This window comes from Rana temporaria, chromosome 5 (assembly GCF_905171775.1).
Source record: "Rana temporaria chromosome 5, aRanTem1.1, whole genome shotgun sequence".
Classification (NCBI taxonomy): domain Eukaryota; kingdom Metazoa; phylum Chordata; class Amphibia; order Anura; family Ranidae; genus Rana; species Rana temporaria.
This window is the reverse complement of record NC_053493.1, coordinates 115,851,547-115,875,039: the sequence shown is the minus strand read 5'-3', so window position 1 is coordinate 115,875,039 and position 23,493 is coordinate 115,851,547. Positions and strand designations below refer to the sequence as shown.

Here is a 23,493-nt window from a genome sequence, read left to right as displayed (position 1 = left end):
TTGATCCGATCAGTTAAGTAGCAGAAGTGGTTGTTAATCAGTTTCAGCTGCTTTGGTGTTACTGAAATTAACAACAGGTACACTAGATGGGCAACAATGAGATGACCTCCAAAGCAGGAATGGTTTTACCGATAGCGGCCACTGACAATTTTTTCCATACTCAACTTTTCTGACCGTTTTTTACTAGTTTTGCATTTAGCTAGGGTCAGTGTCACTACTGATAGCATGAACAAGGACAAGGAGGGATTGCAATGTGTGTGGACAAAAATTTGGTCTATCTGACCCGAAATTTGAAACAAAGAAAAAAAAAACTGGTGCCTAAAGGCATGATTGGAACCCCTAAGGCCCCTAGGGACCGTATGTCCGCTTTTTCATTGGGACATACATTGGTCCCTATGTGATTGCGGGTGTCAGCGGATAAAAATCCGCTGACACCCGTAATCACCCGCCTCCGCAAAGATACGATTTTGCGGACGGAAGAAAATCCTATTTTTTCTTCCGTCTGCGGATCGGATGAACACGGACAGACGGTCCGTGTTCATCCGATCCCCCCCATAGGGGAGAGCGGAGAAAAGACAGGGCGGTCCCTGCACAATGTGCGGGGACCGCCCTGTCAGCCGCCGGCTCAGCGGGGATATACGGAGCGATCCACGCTGAGCTTACGGACACACGGAGGCGGATCGTTACTGATCCGCCCCGTGTGAAAGGGCCCTTAGGGTCTGTCTATAATAGACAGACCAAAAGATTGAGTATAAAAAGTATACATTTATTTTTATTTTCATATAACATTAGTATGCATGTATATCAATTCATAAAAACAATGAGCTAGATTCAGGTACCCTTTACGTCGGCGTATCTATAGATACGCCGCGTAAGTTGAAAGATGCGCCGTCGTATCTATGCGTGCTATTCTGGGAGTGAATTACAGCTTCCTCCGACCGATGTAAGTGTTAGTACGCCGTCGTATCTAGGGTGCATATTTACGCTGGCCGCTAGGGGCGCTTCCGTAGAATATGTAAATGACCTAGATACGCCGATTCACGAACGTACTTGCGCCCGCTACGCCGTTCACGTAAGGCTTACGTCCGGCGTAACGTTACCCCTGCTATATGAGGCGCAGCCAATGTTAAGGTATGGACGTCGGAACAGCCGTAAAATTTTACGTCGTTTACGTAAGTGGTACGTGAATGGGGCTGTGCGTAGGTTACGTTCACGTAGAAAACATTGAGCCGACGTATCTTACGGAGTATATGCGACGTGACTCTGAGCATGCGCCGTTCGTTCGTGAAAACATTTACATGGGGTCACGGCTAATTTGTATACAACACGCCCACTACCTTCCACATTTAAATTAGGCGGGCTTACGCCTGCCTAGTTACACTACGCCGGCGCAACGTACGGCGCCAGATCTTGCAGAATACCGTTCTGGGCTCCCTGATTTACGCCGGCGTAGCGCATATGAGATGCGCTACGCCGGCCAAAAGGTACGCCGCTGTACCTGAATCTAGCTCATTGTCTGATATCCAATTAATACAATTGTATGAGCAAATCGCTGTCCTGGTGCGGGACTGACTAGTGATGATCCATACACATGTAAAACACCTTACATGTTACAGACTAAAGAGTCCTTCTTCAGAGGTTAATTTGGTTCAGATGGGTACAGATTTTCTACAACAAAGAAAATGTGCAAATAGTAGTTTATTACACAATAATTGGTATCAATATTATCACAATTGCAAGAAATACAAAAAATATATATACCCCGTATTTATCAGCATATAACACACATCTTCATTTTAAGAGGGAAGTTTCAGGAAAAAAAGTTACATTTTAAATAAAGAACTTTGAAGCAAAATAAGGGCATGTGCCCATCAATGCAGCTTGATCAATGCCCATCCGCAGCCTCACAAATGCCCATCAATGCAGCTTGATCGATGTCCATCTGTAGACTCACAATTGGCCATCAATGCAGATTAATGCCCATCTGCTTAATGCCTCCTGGACCGGCTTCTATGATAGACTGAATACTGGTCCAATGCCAGCCCAGGAGATGGGACTTCCTATTACAGAGTAAACAGGAGATTCTCACATATATACATATATATGTGTGTTCAACCATGTATGTGGGCTGCTTACATAGTAAAATAATTCACATAGAGTAAGTCAGAAAATATGCTCTACTCCAAGGCACAACACTTTCAGAAGACAGGAGGCAACCAATGCTTCACTGCAAGGACTCAGGACTATGGAGCAAAAAGCTCCTTCTTGAACTGGGCCAGTGTCACTTTATTAGAAATATTAACCACTTAAGGACCCGCTCATGTACATATACGTCCTTTTTTTAAAGATGGATATCTCGGTAACGGCAGCAGCTGCTGCCACAACCGAGATATCTATCTTTACTGTGAGCGCCCTGTAAATGATAACGGTGGTCTCAGCGGCAGATTCGCCGTGAGATCACCGTTATCGGCAGCGGGAGAGGCCCCCCCTCCCGCCGCTCTCCCGCGTCTTCCGCCGCTTACCGGAGCTGTCGGTAGCGGCGGAGGCGATCGGGTCCTTTCCTCTCCTCGGCTGGGATACGAGTGAGGGAAAGATGGCCCCCACCCGTTCCCATAGCATAGCAGGGCGGAAGTGACGTCAAAATGTCACTTCCGCCCATGCTTCTTAAAGCAATATTTTCAAAATGTCATTTTTTCAAATGTTTTTTTTTTTTTGCATTTAAGTCTAAATATTAGATCTGAGGTCTTTTTAACCCCAGATCTTATATTTAAGAGGACCTGTCATGCTTTTTTCTATTACAAGGGATGTTTACATTCCTTGTAATAGGAATAAAAGTGATCCATTTTTTTTTTCAGTGTGAAAAAAATAAAATAGTAAGTAAAAATAAATAAGAAAACCAAATTTTTTTTTTAAAGCTCCCCGTCCCAACGAGCTTGCGCGCAGAAGCGAACGCATACGTGAGTAGCACCCGCATATGAAAACGGTGTTTAAACCACACAAGTGAGGTATCGCCGCGGTCGTTAGAGCGAGAGCAATAATTCTAGCACTAGACCTCCTCTGTAGCTCAAAAGATGCAACCTATAGATTTTTTTAAACGTCGCCTATGGAGATTTTTAAGGGTAAAAGTTTGACGCCATTCCACGAGCGGGCGCAATTTTGACATGTTGGGTATCATTGTCTTATTTTTTTATTTAAAAAAGTGTTTTTTTTCCCCAAAAATGTGCGCTTGTAAGACCGCTGCGCAAATACAGTGTGACAAAAAGTATTGCAATGACCGCCATTTTATTCTCTAGGGTGTTAGAAAAAAAAAAGATATAATGTTTGGGGGTTTTAAGTAATTTTCTAGCAGAAAAAAAAGGTTTTAGTCTTGTAAACGCCGAATCTGAAAAACACCCAAGGTCCTTAAGTGGTTAAGCATGGCGAAGGTCAGTAACAGGTGTATTAAGTGCATTCAATAAACACTAAATAAGAGACCTGTTTCAAATCTATGCTCTGTAGCTCTGCAACCTGGCGATATGCAGACTCTGGGGCAGATCCAGAGAGAGAGAGTACGTCGGCGTATCTACTGATACGCCGGTGTACTTTCAAATTTCCCGCGTCGTATCTTTGGTTTGAATCCTCAAAACAAGATACGACGGCATCTGGGTTAGATCAGACAGGCGTACGTCTTTGTACGCCTTCGGATCTAAGATGCAATTCTTCGGTGTCCGCTGGGTGGCCTTCCTGTCGTTTTCCGCGTCGAGTATGCAAATTAGCTATTTCCAACGATCCACGAACGTACGAGCGGCCGTCGCATTCTTTTACGTCGTCTCTAGTCGGCTTTTTCCGGCATATAGTTAAAGCTGCTGTTTCGTGGCGTATAGTTAGACCTGCTATGTTAAGTATGGCCGTCGTTCCCGCGTTGAATTTGAATTTTTTTTTCTCGTTTGCGTAAGTCGTCCGTGAATCGCGGGATGGACATAATTTACGTCCAAGTCTAAACAATGACGTCCTTGCGACATCATTTCGCGCAATGCACGGCGGGAAATTTAGGGACGGCGCATGCGCAGTTCGTTCGGCGCGGGTACGCGCTTCATTTAAATGAAACACGCCCCCTACCTGCCCAACTTAAATTCCGCGCCGTTACGCCGCTTGAGATACACTACGCCGCCGTAACTTACGGCGCAAAATCTTTATGGATTCGAACCAAAGCCAGGTAAGGTACGGCGGCGTAGCGTATCTCAGATACGATGCGCCGGGGCAGATCTTTGTGGATCTGCCCCTCTTTGTCCACTAAACTGTCCATTTTACCTTGACAATATCTCCTACTGTCACACAGGGTAGAGAGAATAGTCTTAGAATAGGAGCAGGAGTAGATTTAAGCTTAGGCCACTGTACATGCGCAGTGTGCTGGTCGTGTCACAGAGGTTAGGTTTTGACTGGAATTACACTTTACTACCTTGCTATAGTCGAATGACAGCTACAATGCGGCTCTCTAGTTCCGGTGAGAGCTTTCATGGACGTTCTCCCAGAACCCCACCCTCTGCACATGCTCCTTGGAGGCATGCATTGTGTGCTTTCTGCCACCACTGTGTCTTTTGAATTACATTGGCCCTTTACTATGTGATCAGCTTTGTCCAATCACAACTCATCACATGTAAACAAACTTGCCGTAATCAGCAGTCCTTTCCTCACGCGCTGTGTCTGTGTGGGTAAAGAAGAGCCGTTGACCAGCAAGGCCCTGATAATCAGGGCACTGATTATCAGTGCAGCCCTATTAGTGCCAATCAATGCCTATAACTGCAGTTTATCAGTGCCTCCTCATCAGTGCCCATCAGCGCCCCGACTATCAATGCCCATCAGTGCAGGTTATATTTGCCCATCAGTGCTACCTCATCAGTGCACATCAGTGAAGAAAAAAAATTACTTATTTGCAAATCTGTATAACAAACTAAGAAAAAAAAATATTTTTCAAAATATTCTGTATTTTTTGATGTGTTTATAAAACAAACAAAAAAAAAACAGTGGTGATTAAATACCACCAAAAGAAAATTCTATCTGCCTCCAATTTTTTTTTTTTAAAATGTATATCGGTATATTGTTGTGACAGCACTGAAAGCTGAAAATTGGCTAGCTTCTGGCAAAATTATCAAGAAGATACCACATACTTTTATTGACAGCCCCAATGAATGTTTTTAAGCCTATTTGTTTTTTGTCCACTGGAGGGCAGTATAGTTTCATGTTTGAAGCCTTTTATATGTTGGCCTCTAAAAAGAAAATTGATCAAACTATTTCAGATTATGTGAAAAATGCTACCGAAGTATTTTTCAGAAACTCATAAAAGTAGGAACAGGCAAACAAAATTGCACAAGACTCGAGAGATATATAGAGGTATATTTCTTTGGTCTATAATAATGCTGAAGACAGCATGTGATGGTCTGACCATTGATTGAGCAGTCACCATATCGCAAAATGGTATCAGCTTTGAAGCTTTCTATGTCTAGACGTGTATGTTTCTTGTTTCCACTGATGTTATCTCCTGAAGTAGTAAGTTATTTTTTGGCAATAGTTGTCATGTAGCTGTCAGAGCACAGCTGTTTTACTGTTTTGTTCATTTCTGTATAAATGACAAGCCAATTAGACAGTTTAGGGGTAGACAGGTTGTAGAGGTAGAATGATACTTATCAGGGCCGGTGCTACCACTAGGCAAACTAGGCAGCCGCCTAGGGCGCACTGCTGCCTAGGGTGACCGGCCACTGGTGTTCCTACTCTCTTCTCTCTGCAGCAAGCAGCAGGGATGGAGGAATGTGTCTGTGTCCCAACTCCCAAATGAATGGAAGCAAGCAAACCTTCATTGAAGGGCGCTGGTAGGCTGCATTGATGGGCACTGGTGAGGCTGCATTTGATGGGCGCTGGTGGGCTGAATTTGATGGGTGCTGGTGGGCTGCATTTGATGGGCGCTTCATTAAAAAAGGTGGGGTAAACATGGGCAGAGCAAAGGGGGTGGTGTCATGCATGGAGCCAAGGGAGGTCGGCTAAATTAGGTTTCGCCTAGGGTGTCAAAAATCCTAGCACCAGCCCTGATACTTATAAGAGATAATGTGCATGTCATGTATAATAGATAATTGACTTTTTAAAATGGACCTGTCTCGAGATTATGTTTAAAATAGAGGTATGTTCTACACATGTTTGCACATGGCCGAGTGCTTTTAACTTTTTCCCCTCCAACCTGGTGTCTCTTTAAAAAGTTATATTTTCTGCGGTTGGGAGGGGTTTAAAAGATTGGCCAATCTCGTGATCACTGTGATTCAGGGACATGCAGTCAGGGGAGGCAACTAATAAATAAATAATAAAAAAAACGATTGACTTTGAGGGTCGTAGCTCGGCAACCAGAGATCACAGAGACCCCTAAATTTGGGGTCTAGGTAGCTGAAGTCCTACCCCACTACTGATGAATCTATGGCTCCTATCATCTATGGTTCCGGAGATACGGGGCTCCTTGTGGAGCCTGTCCGAAGCTAAATACAGAGCAGCCAGTTTAAATGCAAGCTGATACAGTGCCTCTCCCCACTTCTTGTCAGAGTCACTGAGCTGAATGGACGGCTTGAAACCTTGGACCAATGGTAAAGTACCATTGGCCCAAGCTGGCCCATGCTGCAGTGGAGGCTGGCCTCTCACTGCAGTGTCATAGAAGGGGGCATGTGTCTAAAAGACAAATACTCAGCGGTGGCCGGTGCTCAATTTTTTTTGGGGGGGGGGGGGGCGCAAACAAACAAAAAAAATCATCAATTGCAGCCTCACTGTGCCCATCAATTGTCACCACTGTGCCATCAAACGCAGCCACTGTGCCATCAATTGTCGCCACTGTGCCATCAAACGCAGCCACCGTGCCATCAATTGTCGCCACTGTACCATCAATTGTCGCCACTGTGCCCATCAATTGTCGCCACTGTGCCCATCAATTGCCACCAGTTTGCCCCATAAAATGCCGCCAGTTTGACCAGTAAAATGCTGCCAGATTGCCCCCAAATACCGCCAGTTTGATTTTTGACCTAGTGACATCATCTCTGGGCCTCTGTGCTTCTCCCTTCAATGCAGCACATCATGGCTGCAGAGAGGGGTTGTCAGGATACTGTACATGACTTTCTAAAAACATCACGGCACCCTGCTTCAGTACTCTTCTGAAGAGCCCTCAGTGCTGATGCAGGTAATGGGCTTCACCTTGATTGGTGAATGTCAGTGTGGAGGAATGTTCATTCCTAGGCAGGCTGTATTTGCATGCCGACCACCTTAGGTAATGCCCACAAGTGATGCTGAGATTCCATGAATTAAAAAAACTAAAATCCAACGAATGAAAGGAGCAGGCCCGGGACAGTAAGGTTGGGGAGAAACGACAAGATGAGCTGGACATCCTCCTGCCAGGAATCAGGGTGCTTTATCTGACTAGCTGCAGTTTCTACCGAGAGAATCTCAAGGTGTGCAGTGAAATCAGACTAAGCATTTTCAGTTCAGAAGAGGAGCTGCTGCAATCATGCAAGACCGAAGATGAGGCCTGGGTTCATCTTTAAAAAAGATGAGTAAAAAAGCTTAAGTTACCCTTCCATATAACATAGTTATAGGGTGGTTGCTACACAGCCCCATTCTCTTCAGTGGCAGTCTCATCACTGATCCGCCCCTTGTGAAAGAGCCCTTACTGCTCTCTTCTCCGCCTTTCCAGTGCTCACTGGAGGGGGCGGAGCAGTTGGTTTTGGCTCTCAGCCGCGCACTGAGAGCCTGAAGCAGCTGCTGTTTAGTCACATGGGTGGATCCTGACAAAATGGTTGTGATCCTTTCTAGAGCCTGGAGTGGCTCTGTGATGTCAGCTGACAGTAGGCTTTGACTTTGTGGTGTCAACTGACAACAGTAAGTGCACTTCTGTTACCCACTTTCTACCAGAGAGAAGCTGCTCAGGGTCAGGGACGCGGGGGGAGCGGCTGCCTTGGTGCTCCTTGACCTCTCCGCGGCCTTTGACACTGTAGACCACGCTATGTTGATTGCCAGGCTTCGGGACGAGTTTTACATTACCGGCTCTGCTTCACACTGGCTTTCAGACTTTCTCACCCACAGGACCTTTCAGGTTAAAACCGGTCCTTTCCTATCTGCCATCAGCACCCTGAGTTGTGGGGTGCCTCAGGGCTCGGCCCTGTCGCCATGGCTGTTTAATGTGTATCTTCGGCCGCTTGCGAGTCTGCTGGACACCCATGCAGTGTTTAATCGGTTGTATGCAGACGATGTCCAGTTGGTCGTCGACAGCCTATCCAACCCTGCTCCTGGTCTGCAGCTTGCTTCCTGTCTATTAGACATCAAACAGTGGATGGATCACAATTCCCTTAGTCTAAATGCTAAAAAGACAGAAATTCTCATCTCTGGACGTATTGATCCAGCTGTCTTTCTGGGAAAATGGCCCACGAGCCTTGGGCCTTGTCCTGTTCCAGTGAATCAAGTCCGCGTCCTGGGGATTTTTTTTTACTGTAATCTGAATTGGATACCCCAAGTCAATCAATGTATCCGCAACGCACTGTATTACATCAGGTGTCTGAGAAAGGTCAAAAATCTGTTTTCTCAGTACCACCGGAAAGTCTTGGTTCAATCTCTCGTCAACTCCCGGATTGACTTTAACAACATTGTGTATTTGGGTATGCCTCTAAAGTGGCTGAGGAAAATCCAGCTCGTCCAGAACCAGGCCGCTAGACTAATCTCCGGCCTAAATAGGCGGGAGCATATTACCCCTACCCTGCGATCACTGCACTGGCTCACTGTGGTAGATCGCGTTGAGTTTAAGGCTCTTTGTCTCGCCTATCGCGCTTATCATGGGACGGGCCCGCAATATCTGAATTCCTTGATAACGCGATATACCCCTGCACGAGGACTCAGATCACTAACAGCTGGTCTTGTCACTTGCCCATCTGCCCGTTTGCTTACCTTTGGGGGCAGACGCTTTTCTGTGAGAGCAACGGCTCTATGGAATAGTCTCCCTGTTTCCATTCGGTCTCTCCCCTCTATTATGGCCTTTCGTAAGAGGCTAAAAACTTTTTGAGGGAAAAGCAGGCTGAGTCATGTTAGTTCTCCCTGTTGTTCCTTGGTGATCTGTTTTTTAGTTTGTTTTTTTTTGCTCTCCTTTTTTCTTTTCCTTCTATTTCTTTCCCTCCCTGACTTGATTTATCTATTTACAGTTATGTTTTCTGCGCTTAGACACTGCCCTGACGGGTCAGTATTTGGCGCATTATAAATCCATCAAATCAATCAATCAATCATATGATAGGAATGGGCAAAACAATCTTTGACATTTTTTTTTTAAATTATGCCTCTTTGAAGACAGGGAGTGTAGTGGTACTGCTAGCGCAATGCTTCCAGTCCAGTCTCTGCATTTTATGGAATGTGTAGACCAGAAGCATTGAGCTAATGGCATTGCAGCACTCCCTTAAAAGTTTTCAGAAAGTAGTAACTCAGAAAAGACAGCCCGTGGTTAACTGTAAGTATTGCTTTACGTTAAATTCCTACACTTTGCGGAAGCTCCCCTTTAAAGCTGTAGAATATATTTGATACCGGCATTCAAAGCGCCTCTGAACTCTCTAATCATCAGCAATTTTCATTGACGGTCTGAGAATTTTTGGATCAGAAAAGCAGTACACAAAATTCTGATGATATAATATTTTGAAATAAAAGACAAGCCATGCAGAAAATTTCATGTTTGATGTGCTGTCTTTGGATGCCACAACATGTTCTGACATCAGTTCAGGAAAAAACAAATTAACACATGCAAAGAAGGCCATTTTCTCTACGTTGTTTATTGGTTGAGTGGCAAGGACTTGCGTGCGTCTTAGGTCGGACTTCACATTTTAATCAAACTTGTTTTATTTGATTTTGTTATGCAGTCTATGCCTTCTTGAAAAATGTATAATTTCATTATTTGAGGCACTAACCTCTGAAAATATTACAGGTTAGAAAAAGCAAATAGGGGCTAGAAGCATGGTTTGCACGTGTAGAGACAAGCCCTTTGTCACTGTGGCAGACTAAGTGGCATTTATCATTCCCAGGAACAAAGTCAAGGTCATTCTTACTATGTCTGACTGCTTCCAATGTGTACGTGTTGGTGCAAAGGTGTGGAGCCAATCTCCCATCAGAATATGGCTTACAGAGATACAAACTTTGAAAAGTAAACGACTATTAGGGCTAGTTTACACTTCCTTCAAAACATGGCTTTGGACATGCTTTGTTAAAGCTCTCTGTCAATAAATAAAATGGTTAGCTTACAGTCCTGTTTACACCTTGCTTTTGCTTGGTGGTTCGATGAGGCTTTGAAAGAATGGTGGAGACTTAGGGACTCTGCATGAAATCATAGCCTGGTAAGGCCATGTATTTCCATCTCTTGGGTCTTTAAATGAAGCCATGGCCGTGTAAGTTTAAGTATTTCCATCCCTGTAGAGGTCAAGAATGAGGGAAGCAAGAGGGTGGGACTTTACATGAAGCACATGGTTGCAATAAAGTAGATTAGGTGAGCAGCAAGGAAGTTTATTGTTTAATATAAGGTATAAACGTACATATACTTCTAATATCAATTATAAACGATGAAATGGTAATAGCAATAAACATAGTAATGACTTGGGTATTTCATGATATAAACACAATAATATTCTACTGTTAACCACGAACAAGGTTGTATACAACCATAAAAGACGGCATAGTGCCTGCAGGACCTATGGCCTCACTAATCCTGTACCAGTGGGTAATGCATAGCAACTGTAGGGATATGGGTAAGTATTGATAGAAACACGGCATCTGTATGCTCTAAGTGTTTTGTGGCTTTTGTGCCACTCGTCGGGGAGCAAGCACGTGATGTGTCGAGAATAAAAAATATATTGTATATAAGTAGTCTAATATATACAGACATGAAACAAGGGTGGGGTATCAGGGGGACCCCACACCGATGCATTCTAACGTACTGTAGTTTGTGTATTGGTGTTAGGGTGCCTGGCACCACAGGCCATCCGAGGGTGCCTCCAATCAGAAGCTGTGGTGGACAAGTCAACGGGGGTGAACCACATAAGCATCATCCAGGGCAGGCATGGAATCACAAGGCACTCCTGTGTAGGGAATGAAAATATGGAGTGAATATAGGGGGTCTCTGGGAAGTGAGGATGTGAGGCCCCGTACACACGTCCGAGAAACTCGACGGGCAAAACCTTTTGCTCGTCGAGTTCCTTGTGAAGCCGCCGAGGATCTCGGCGAGCCAAGTTTCCTCATTGACTAACGAGGAAATAGAGAACATGTTCTCTATTTGGCCCGACGAGATCCTCGTCGGTTTCCCTGGCCAAAAGTGTACAGACGACCGCGTTTCTCGGCAGAATACGGCTCCGATCGAGTTTCTGGCTGAATTTTGCCGAGAAACTCGGTCGTGTGTACGGGGCCTCAGAGTGGACGAGGAGCCTGTGCTGTTGAATGGGACAAAGTGTACAGAGGTATGATGAGGCTTTAGTGGAGCTTCGATGGGGCTCTGATGAGCCTTTGGTGGGGCTTTGGTGAGGCTTTGTGGGGCTTCGATAAGGCTTCGATGGGGGCCAGTGACAAGCAAGCTTTGCCATAGACTTCAGGGGCTTCAAGCGAGCTTTGCCATAGACTTCCATGGGGCTTTGAAGATGCTTTGAAGCACAACTAAAGCGACGTGGGGTATAATTTTTGAAGCGAAGCCGAAGCATAAAAAAAGCAAGGTGTAAACAGGACTGTAAGCTAACCATTTTATTTAGTGACAAAAGCTTTGACTAGAGTTCAGAGAGCATTACAAAGCGTGTCCGAAGCCTTTTTTTCAAGCAAGTGTAAACTAGTCATTAATGTGTGTTTAAGCCAAAGCAAGTGTGAATGAACCCTTAGGTTCCACTGCAGCAGCCTTGTGGACTGTGGAATATTCAGCTCAGTGTGTAGCACCAGTGTGAAATTTATGGGGCCCATAGAGGGCATGCCGACAGTGAGCACTAGTAGCAGTGGAGACATCTGGACATGGAGAGGACCACGTGTGAGAATTACAGCTATCCAACAATCCTTCTCAACTGGGCTCCAGGAATTCAGAGACTTATATAAGATAAGGATTCTTTTATTGTCATTACAAAACACGTTATTCACGAAAGGAACAAAATAAGGTACTCAGGTAAAAGTACATATGTGCTGACTTCAAGGAGTTTTCCCCACTAAGCAACTGTAGCAATATAATAAACAAAACAACACTCTGTAATAGTTATTGTTGATTTTTTTTAAAAAATAACTAAAATAACTAAAAATAATCATAAATAAATAAATAAATAAATAAATAATATGTAATAATAATTTATTATTATTGTTATTATTGGTAGTAGTATTAGCACCCTAATCATAACGAAAATAAACAAATAACCCTAACCCAACCTTAAGGGTCCTTTCACACAGAGCGGACCGTTTTTGTGTCCGCTCCGTGTGCCTGCAAAAGCTCAGCGGGGATCATCCGTTATCCCCGCTGAGCTGTCGGCGGATAGGGCGGTCCCCGCACACAGTGCAGAGACCGCCCTGTCTCTCCTCCGCTCTCCCCTATGGGGAATCGGATGCAGACGGACCGTCTGTCTGTCTGCATCCGATCCGTTCCGCCGGACGGAAGAAAAATAGGGTTTTCTCCCGTCCGCAAAAGCGGATCCTGACGGACGCGGATGGTCACGGACGTTAGCGGATGCTCCATCCGCTAACGGACGCGATCCCATAGGGAACCATTACAAGTCCGTAAACGGACTTGTAATAAGCGGACGAACGGAGCGGACATCTGAAAGGGCCCTGACTCTAACCCCTTACCCTAACAAAAATAAATAAATGAATAATAATGATAATTAAAAAGAAAAATCTGATGGAAAAGCTGAAAAACCTAGCAACAAATGATGCAACAGATGATAGTTTTCTCTATTGGCTAATAAAAAAACGCCAACCGACGATCAAAGGCGATACGCACAGGTGTGAATGCAGCCTAATGCCCCGTACACACGATTGAAATTTCCAATGGAAAAAGTCCAAAGGACGTCCCATCGGATTATTTCCATCGGAAATTTCGATGAATTCCATCAGAGTTTAGATAGAGAACATGTTCTCTTTTACTCCGATGGAATTCCGTCGGAATTCCGATGTGATTTTGGTCGGACAAAGGTCCGACCGTGTGTACGGGGCTTAAGAGTTTCACCTCCTTCATTAAAGTGATTTTAAAGTTTTGTGTTTTATTTGCTTAAAAATAACAAACATTTTATACTTACCTGCTCTGTCCAGTGGATTTGCACAGAGCAGCCTGGATCCTCCTCTTCTCAGGTCCCTCTTGGGTGCTCCTGGCCCCTTCCTCCTGTTGAGTGCCCCCACAGCAAGCAGCTTGCTGTTGGGGCACCCAAGCCGAGTCACAGCTCCCTGTGTCCATGGAGCTGTGACCCGGCCCGCCCCCTTTCTCTCCTCTGGCTGACTGACTGCAGTGGGAGCCAATGGCACCACACTTTTTCCTTAGTCAATGAGAAGGGGAGTCCGGGGAAGCCGAGACATTCCTGCAACATCGCTGGATCTAGACGAGGGACCTCAGATAAGTAAAAGGAGGGGCTGAGGGGAGCTGCTGCACACAGAAGTCTTTTTTATTTTAATGCATAGATTGCACTAAGATAAAAAAAACTTCTGCCTTTACAATCACTTTAAGCTCTGGGGAAAATTCTCCTGCAAAGTGAACAGTCTGTTTGCCTATAGTAAATCAACTCTTGTATAAGCTGCACATAAACTGCTGCTTTCGTTATCGGGTGCAGGGCTGAACACAACACCAGCAGTAAAGTGCAAACAGCCCAAATCCCCAACTTGGTTTGGAGTTTAAATGTGATTTCTTGAGTGGTAAAAGAGTAAATTGCCAAAATAATAATAAGCCCCTAAAAACATTGGTAAAAGAATTGTTAATAAGTGCCATTTGTGAGATAAATTAAAAACTGTATGTAAAGTGAGGAAAGAAAGACTTTCTTGGTATGCCCCAGGAATGACTCTGCGATATTGACAATATTATAAAATTATATTAAAATATAATTTTTTTTTACAACAAAATCTAATTAAAAACATGTACAAATATTACCGTATTTATCGCGGTATAACGCGCTCTGGCGTATACCGCGCACCCCCAAAGTGGCCCCCAATCCTGTGGGAAAAAAAGATTTTTTGTTTTTTTGTACTTACAGTTTTGGTGTCTTGCGCGGCGTCCATCTGCGGCCTCGTCGGGTCCGGCGTCCATCTGCGGCCTCGTCGGGTCCGGCGTCCTTCTGCGGCTTCGGGTGTCCTCTTCGGCGGGTCCGGCGTCCGTCTTCGGCGGGTCGGGCGTCCATCTTCGGCGGGTCCGGTGTCCATCTTCGGCGGGTCCGGCGTCCTTTTGCGGCGTCCTCCCGCTCGTTTCCCGCCACGACTTTGAATACTGCGCCCGCATATAGCGAGCGCAGTACACTCGTGAATCTTCGGGCAGGCTCGGGCGCCTCTCGCACTGACGTCCTGTACGCTCAGGACGTCAGTACGAGAGGCGCCGAGACTGGCCGAAGATTCACGAGTGTACTGCGCTCGCTATATGCGGGCGCAGTATTCAAAGTCGTGGCGGGAAAGCGGTTATCGGCGTATATCGCGCACCCACGATTTTGCCCTGATTTTCAGGGCAAAATAGTGCGCGGTATACGCCGATAAATACGGTATATATCACCGTTGTTTTTTTTATTTTTTGCGCTATAAAAGAAAATTCTGTAAAAAAATGAATTTTTCTTTGTTTCTGTTATAAAATTTAGCAAATTTGTAATTTTTCTTCATACATTTTGGCCAAAATTTATACTGCTACATATCTTTGGTAAAAATAAGTACAAATTGATGAATATTATTTGGTCTTTGTGAAAGTTATAGCGTCCACAAGCTATGGTGCCAATATCTGAAAATTGTTTGGGGGTATTGCAGAGTATTGTGCGGGGGTATTGCAGAGTATTGTGCGGGGGCATTGCAGAGTATTGCGCAGGGAGTATTGCAGAGTATTGTGCAGGGGGTATTGCAGAGTATTGTGCAGGGGGTATTGCAGAGTATTGCGCAGGGGGTATTGCAGAGTATTGCGCGGGGGTATTGCAAAGTATTGTGCGGGGGTATTGCAGAGTATTGTGCAGGGGGTATTGCAGAGTATTGTGCGGGGGGTATTGCAGAGTATTGTGCGGGGGGTATTGCAGAGTATTGCGCAGGGGGTATTGCAGAGTATTGCGCAGGGGGGTATTGCAGTGTATTGTGCGGGGGTATTGCAGAGTACTGCGCAGGGGGTATTGCGCAGGGGTATTGCAGAGTATTGCACAGTGTATTGCAGGGATGGCTGAGCAGAGATGGCAGGATTTGTGACAGCAATAGTCACAGATCCAGCCCACAGCGCTGCTGACACCCACTCTCTCCTCTCACACTGTACTGATCGATACAGAGAGAGGAGGTAGGAACCGGCATCATCAAATTACGCTGGTTTGTTTACATGTGATCGCTCCATCATTGGACGGAGCGATCACGTGGTAAACGGTATCGCTATCAGCGGCAATTTACCGTGATGCGCCGGGTCCTCTGGTCCCAGGAGCGCGATTCTGGGAGGACGTCCATGGACGTCCTCCCAGAGTTAAAGCGGGGGTTCACCCTTAGAGGGCACTTTTTCCCCTTAGATTCCTGCTCGTTTTCTCTAGGGGAATCGGCTATTTGTTTTAAAATATGTGCAGTACTTACCCGTTTACGAGATGCATCCTCTCCGTCGCTTCCGGGTATGGGCTTCGGGAATGGGCGTTCCTTCTTGATTGACAGTCTTCCGAGAGGCTTCCGACGGTCGCATCCATCGCGTCACGATTTTCCGAAAGAAGCCGAACGTCGGTGCGCAGGCGCAGTATAGAGCCGCACCGACGTTCGGCTTCTTTCGGCTACGAGTGACGCGATGGATGCGACCGTCGGAAGCCTCTCGGAAGCCTGTCAATCAAGAAGGAACGCCCGCTCCCGAAGACCCATACCCGGAAGCGACGGAAGAAGATGCAGCTCGAAAACGGGTAAGTACTGCTCATATTTTAATACAAATAGCCGATTCCCCTAGACCAGGGATAAGCAATTAGCGGACCTCCAGCTGTTGCCAAACTAAAAGTCCCATCATGCCTCTGCCTCTGGGTGTCATGCTTGATGCTGTCAGAGTCTCGCTATGCCTCATGGGACTTGTAGTTTGGCAACAGCTGGAGGTCCGCTAATTGCATATCCCTGCCCTAGACCGAACGAGCAGGAATCTAAGGGGAGAAAAAAAAAATTTAACAAATGGGTGAACTCCCGCTTTAAGGAGCCGCATTGTAGCCGTAATTCGGCTATGGGGCGGTGATTAAGTGGTTAACTCACAAATGGCACTTATTACCAATTCTATTACCAATATTTTTAACCACTAGCCGACCAGCCACCGCAGTTATACGGCGGCAGGTCGGGTCGGCTGAGCGAAATCACGTAGCTATACATCATTTCACATTCCAGCCAATAGGTGTGACCCCTGCTCGCCCCTGGTGCCGACGCGCATGCCCAGCGGGCGTGATCACCGCCGGGCACCCGCGATCGCTCGTTACAGAGCGAGAACCGGGAGCTGTGTGTGACTGAAATGACTGATCTGTCATTTCCCCTAGTCAGTCCCACCCCCCCTTCAGTTAGAACACACCTAGGGAACATAAATAACCCCTTCCTCGCCCCCTAGTGTTAACCCCTTCACTGCCAGTGGCATTTTTACAGTAGTCAATGCATTTTTATAGCACTGATCGCTATAAAAATGACAATGGTCCCAAAAATGTGTCAAAAGTGTCCGAAGTGTCCGCCATAAGGTCGCAGTACCGATAAAAATCGCTGATCGCCGCCATTACTAGTAAAAAAATATATATTTTGTAGACGCTATAATTTTTCCGCAAACCAATTAATAAACACTTATTGCGTTTTTTTTACGAAAAATATGTAGAAGAATACGCATCGGCCTAAACTGAGGAAAAAAATATTTTTTTTATATATTTTTGGCCATATTTACTGTATTACAGCAAAAAGTTAAAAATATTCTTTTTTTTTTTCAAAATTGTCACTCTTTTTCTGTTTATAGTGCAAAAAATAATAACCGCAGAGGTGATCAAATACCACCAAAAGAAAGCTCTATTTGTGGGAAAAAAAGGACGCCAATTTTGTTTGGGAGCCATGTCGCATTACCGCGCAATTGTCAGTTAAAGCGACGCAGTGCCGAATCGCAAAAAGTGGCCCAGTCATTGACCAGCAAAATGTCCGGGGCTGAAGTGGTTTAGGGGCTCATTATTATTAATGTGGTAATGTGTTTTAAGGGAATAATCCTTCTTTGTCAAAGAAGGATTGTAACTTTGAAACACACTAGCTCCCCCATGTACTGCCCCCCTCCTTTCAAAATCACATAGGGGTTGCCACGAGGCAATAGCGCTGCGGGACGCCGGGCATTGGTGGCTATTTGACAACCCTACCTATGCCGGCTTGGAAAGCAAAAGCTACTGATGCACATTAACAGCTTTGCTGTTTCCACATCCAATTCTTTTGCTGATAATCAAGAATCCCACATGTATGTGTACTATTTTAGTTGTTCAATAATTGTGTCTTACTATGCTAATGAGGAACCCACGCTACTATTCTTTTGTCATTTGAACCAAACAATGTAAGATGACGCATTTAAAGGAAATAAATGTACTGTATATTATTTTATTTTTTTTCCAGAGATCAGTATGTTTTGAATCCTCCAATTATTGTGTTAACGTGTTAAAAACGTTGTTTTTGTACATAGATTATACTGTAATTATAAAGCTATAGTTCAATTTTACATACACAGACTTTGCTTGCTGATTTGTAGTGCTACATATTAGTCAAGCTTTGCTTTGCCTTTTCACAATGGATATCTATGGCTCAGCCGATTCATTAAAATCAACGCAGTATTTACTCCCTTCCTGACCAGAGCACTTTTTCCGATATGGCACTGCGTCTTTTTAACTGACAATTGAGCGGTCGTGCAACAGTGCACCCAAACAAAATTTATGTCCTTTTCCCCCCACAAATAGAGCTTTCTTTTGGTGGTATTTGATCACCTCTGCGTTTTTTTTTTTTTGTCCTATAAACAAAAATAGAGCGACAATTTAAAAAAAACAAACAATATTTTTAACTTTTTGCTATAATAAATATCCCCCAAAAATATATAAAAAAATTATTTTTTTCCTCAGTTTAGGCCGATACGTATTTTTCTACATATTTTTGTTAAAGTGGAGTTCCACCCATAAATATAACATTACATCAGTAGTTAAAAAAAATGTCATTAGTCCTTTACAAATTTTTTTTTTTTTTTTAGATGCCTTCAAAGTGTTGTTGCTAGGCAGAATAGTTAATCTTCCCACTTCCTGCACCTAGGTGCTTAATGCTTCCTAACCTACACCGCACAGACTCCTGGGAATGTAGTGGGTGTAACTTTCCAGGAGTCTGTGCATTCCCCAGTCTCAAAGAATCATGTGACTTGGACAGCACAGGTGCTGAAACCTGATCTGACACTGCTTGTGCAGCACTGAGCATGTGCGAGATTTGCAAGGCTGAAATCCAGGAAGTCATACAGTCTGGCTTCATGATGCCCACACTTAAGATGGCCCCAGTCAATTTCTATTTTATAAAGTGTCTAAATGCTGTAACAACCTAACAAAACGGACCTTAGTTTACAGATTAACTTTACTAGAATACAGGGGTATTTATATTTAAAAAGTGAAATTGTGGCTGGAACTCCGCTTTAAGAAAAAATCACAATAAGCGTATATTGATTGGCTTGTGCAAAAGTTATAGCGTCTACAAAATAGGGGATAGATTTATGGCATTTTTATTATTATTTTTTTTACTAGTAATGGCGGCGATCTGTGATTTTTATCATGGCTGTGACATTATGGCGGACAGATGGGACACTTTTGACACTATTTTGGGACCATTGTCATTTATACAGCGATCAGTGCTATAAAAATGCTCTGATTACTGTGCAAATGACACTGGCAAGGAAGGGGTTAAACCCTAGGGGGTGATCAAGGGGTTATGTGTGTCCTAGGGAGCGATTCTAATTCTCGTGGTGGGGGGGTGGGCTAACACTGACATGACAGCGATCACTGCTCCCGATGACAGAGAGCACTTGATCCCTGTCATGTCACTAGGCAGAACAGGAAAATACCTTGTTTACATAGGCATCTCCCCGTTCTGCCTCTCCGTGTCACGCTCACGGGCCGCCGGCAAACATCAAGTTTGCGGGGCTCGTGGGCACGCTCACGGAGTACGCGGTGGGCGCACACGCGCACCCACTACACTGCAAATTAAAGGGGATGTACAGGTACGCCCATTCACCCACCGCTGCCATTGGGCCGAAGTATATCGGCGTGCAGCAGTCGGCAAGGGGGTTATTGTTGCTTCAGAAGTCGTTAAAGTGGACTTTTCATGCAAATGGAAGGTCTGCTTCACTCAAATACCACCCCCCCCATCCCTAAATGCATAATGTCCACAGAAACCTCTTAAAAACAAAGCTTTGAGAAAAATGAATGTAAAAAACAATGCACTTCAGCCTTGGCTTCCAATGTTTCTGTCAGAAATGGAAAACATCACTGCATCTCACCACTGCCTCCGAGGATTGTAGTCCATTGCAGGAGCACACCGTCATTCAGAATTTCAAGCCCCAACATTCCTGGGAGACCTCCTCAAATAAAAAAAAAAAGAATTTAGGGGTAAAAACTCTATTCATCCAGAGCCAGCCAATTATGATGGCCAAAGGTGCTGATCAGGAAAGAAGACTAGGTGAACATAGATGTGATAATGCGACGATGGAGATCACACTTTGGTAGGCAGGCATGCCATAATGTGCAAGTATTCTGTGCATACTTGCTATTATGGCAAAAGCCCTACCACCACAATGTGGACTTTGTTCCACATTAGGCAATTGAGACTGTGATGACAGTGGTCACATAGCTTTTGTTTTCCCTAGTAGCTAATCTACAAATCTCTTCATTTAATGCTATAAGTATGCAAGAGCACATGTAAAAAGGAGGGACCTAACATGCTCATAGGTCTCCACGGCGATCTGAGCAAACAAGTGGCATTCCCCTTTTGGGTGGAACTCAGCTTTAATCCTGGCATATATACAGGGCTAGATTTACATTTTATGAGTTATACACTTCATATCTGTAGCATTACCCCCCATTGGAGCTGCTGGATTTTTGGGCGGCGTGTTACCACGTGGCTACTCTGAATTCTCTAGGGGTGAATGATACATAAACAGAAGTAATGGAATGTCCACAACAGGTGCTCTTTTGCTGTGCTCTTTATTACCCAGCCGGGTAAAACCAATAAAACTTGTGGTGAGGAAAGTAAAGTTGAAAGTAGGAAGAACAGCAGATTCAGGCGTGATGATAGGAAACAGTCCTGCTCCCAAACGTAACACTTCTCTGCGCCACTCCTGCCGGAGTGGGTTCAATGTACCCGGACAGGCCTCTCTCACTGACCTGGCAGCCGGAGTATCACTCAGACAATTATAGGAATAAGTCTCTGCCACAGACCCTCCTTGGTGAACTTGAACTTGGGAGAAAGTCTCTGCCATAGACCCCTCTCAAAGTGCCTCAGAAGATACCTCTGCCACAGGTCCCCTCTGGGTAAAATTATTGGAGATATGCCTCCTTGGTTGAGTTACGTCTGGATCTCCTTCAACTTGTCGCCCAGGTACCGACTGACAGGTGATCAGTCCTGCAGTGTCCGGCTACCTGTGATCCCTGGTGGTTTCGTACAAGCCCTATTGGACTGCCAGCCTCTCAATGGCGCTCCTCAGACCATCTCCCCACCGAACAGCACCCAGCTTGGGATCTTCAAAGGAGGGAACCCAGTCGCTCACTGGATCCCCATCTCTGGTTCAGATACTCCAGGCCAACATGGTCCCAGAGCCAGGAACACCGCGTGGCACGCACGCCCCGGCCAGGTAGGCCATAACGCTGGGGCGCCGTGATGTGGCCACCCTAAAGGTGGGTTCCACACTGGATGAAGAAGAACCCAGAACAATGACGTCTGTCCCATAAATACCCCTCCCCAGCATGCACAGCGAGGACAAATTCTCGTGATTGGCCGCTGGGAAAGGCACCCAAACCTCGAACACCACGGCACAGCAGAATGACCCACAGCACAGCCAAGCTGAGACAGAGGCCCTATTGTAGCATCTAACAATCATGATCAGAGTCTAAATATACTCTGATCTATATTTAAATTTAACTAGCACCAGTACTATAAAGTACATGGGCGCTATATAACTTTTAAGTGTAGGAATGGCTTTTGCAGGTATTGTGAGCATGGCATATCAATAGTACTATTACCTGATATTATGATTCATACACGCCATGCTATCATCATTTAAGAATGTTTTTTTTTTGTGGTATCACTGCATGAATTTGCTCCAGTATTAAGAAAAATAATGTTATAGACTGGAATGAGTTTCATTATCTCGGAAGTTATATGTTATCATAATGCTTTTTAGGACCCTGCTTTTTAAATTAACACTTGATTTATTTGCACAGTTTGAAGCAACAGAAGCAAGCATGTCTGAAAAACTGAAGCTTTCCCAGTTAGATCAACTGATAGTATGTCCTTTACAGTGAAACCTCTGATTGCCAGTAACGCGTTTTACGAGCGTTTCGCAATACGAGCATTTAATAAAAAATCCTAACTCGGTTTGCGAGTGTTGTCTTGCAAAACAAGCAGGATTCAAGCCAATGCTATGTGCAAGACCGCATTTGGCCAGAAGTATGGGGGAGCCGATCAGAAATACTCCGTTCCCGAGCCTTTCTGAGTTCAGCCGAGCTGTCCCCGAGTATTTTCGTGGCTCTCCCACGCCCCCCACCTTTGGCCACATGCAGTATTGCATGCCATAGAAGTCAATGCAGAACAAATTATTTTCGTTTCCATTGACTTCTATGGGGAAACTCACTTTGATATGCGAGTGCTTTGGATTACGAGCATTCTCCTGGAATGGATTATGCTCATTATCCAAGGTTCCACTGTATATATGTATCCTTCCTTAATAGTAACATGCCTAAGTCAGAGTTTTGCCACTGGGGGATTCTGTCACCGAGTAGCGAATTCTTCTCCTCCTCGCTCTAAGGCCTCGTACACACGACCGAGAAACTCGTCGTAAAAGAAATATCGTTTTCCTCAACAAGTTCCTTGTCAGGCTTGTCGAGAATCTTGTCAAGCTTTCTTTGCGTACGCACTGTCAAGACAAAATCTCATCGTTCTCAAAGGCGGTGACGTACAACACGTACATCGGCACTATAAAGGGGAAGTTTGATTCCACTGGCACCACCATTGGGGCTGCTTTTGCTAATCTCATGTTACTGCGTGTTAAGTAAAAGTTTGGTAAGAGACGATTCGCACTTTTCAGTCTGTTACAGCGTGACGAATGTGCTATCTCCATTACAAAAGCTACTTTTACCGAAGGTGCGCTCCCGTCTCATACTTTATTTTGAGCATGCGCGGGTTTCTAAGCATACACACGAACATGTTTCTCGTTGTAAACCAGCCTGACGAGAAACACGACAAGGAAATTGAGACTCCCGACGAGAAAAAAGAGAACTTGTTCTCTTTTTTTCTCGTCGAGATCCACAACAGTTTTCTCGACGAAAAACGTACACACAACCGTTTTCCTCGGCAAAAAAGCTCTGCCACCAAGTTTCTTGATGGATTTTGTCGAGGAAAACTGTCGTGTTTACGAGGCCTTACACTTTCCAACTTTTCTGCTCTCTTGGCCAAATCGACTGTAGGAAAATGACAGCCCCCTGATCAGTCACCTCCTCCAACTCAGTCTTATCCCAAGTTCCTGATCTCTTTCCTGTGCCACCATCCTGCTCCAGACTATTGTATCCCCTTCACACTGCTCCACAACTGACCAATGCACCTCCTCTCACACCACTCCGTATCTGCCAAATACACCTTCTCCCATATTGCTCTGCTCCCAGCCAAAATGTCACAGGTGAAATAAATAATATGGACTACGCTGTGCAACCTATACATGGCTCCCGTGTAGAGAAGACAGGCAGCTCCCACCAGTCCTTTGTGTTGCTCCTTTAATGCTTGCCAACTGCTTGAAAATGAAAAGAATGAAGACTCCTCCTACAAGCTTTAACCAGACACTAATAGAAGTCACAATACTGCTATATACTGCTGATGAGAAAGGGTATTTAGCAGTTTATATTTACCAAATGCATTTCCATGTTCTGTGTACTGTGGGAGACCAGATATGGGATACCCAAACAATGGGAAATGTGTCATTGTTCATAATATTCATATTCCGAATGTATATGCTGTAATTGCATCAAATGTAATTTTTTCTTCTACCTATAACTGCATTTTAAGTCACATGTGCTGAAGACTGGGTTTTGAGGAGCTAAAGTATAT

At 44.8% G+C, this 23,493-nt stretch overlaps 1 protein-coding gene across 1 annotated transcript in view; it reads left to right on the top strand.

Moving 5' to 3' along the window:
* Window positions 1-23,493, top strand: part of NEK11 (NIMA related kinase 11) — a 340,812-nt gene that overhangs the window by 19,643 nt on the left and 297,676 nt on the right. The window lies entirely within an intron of this gene.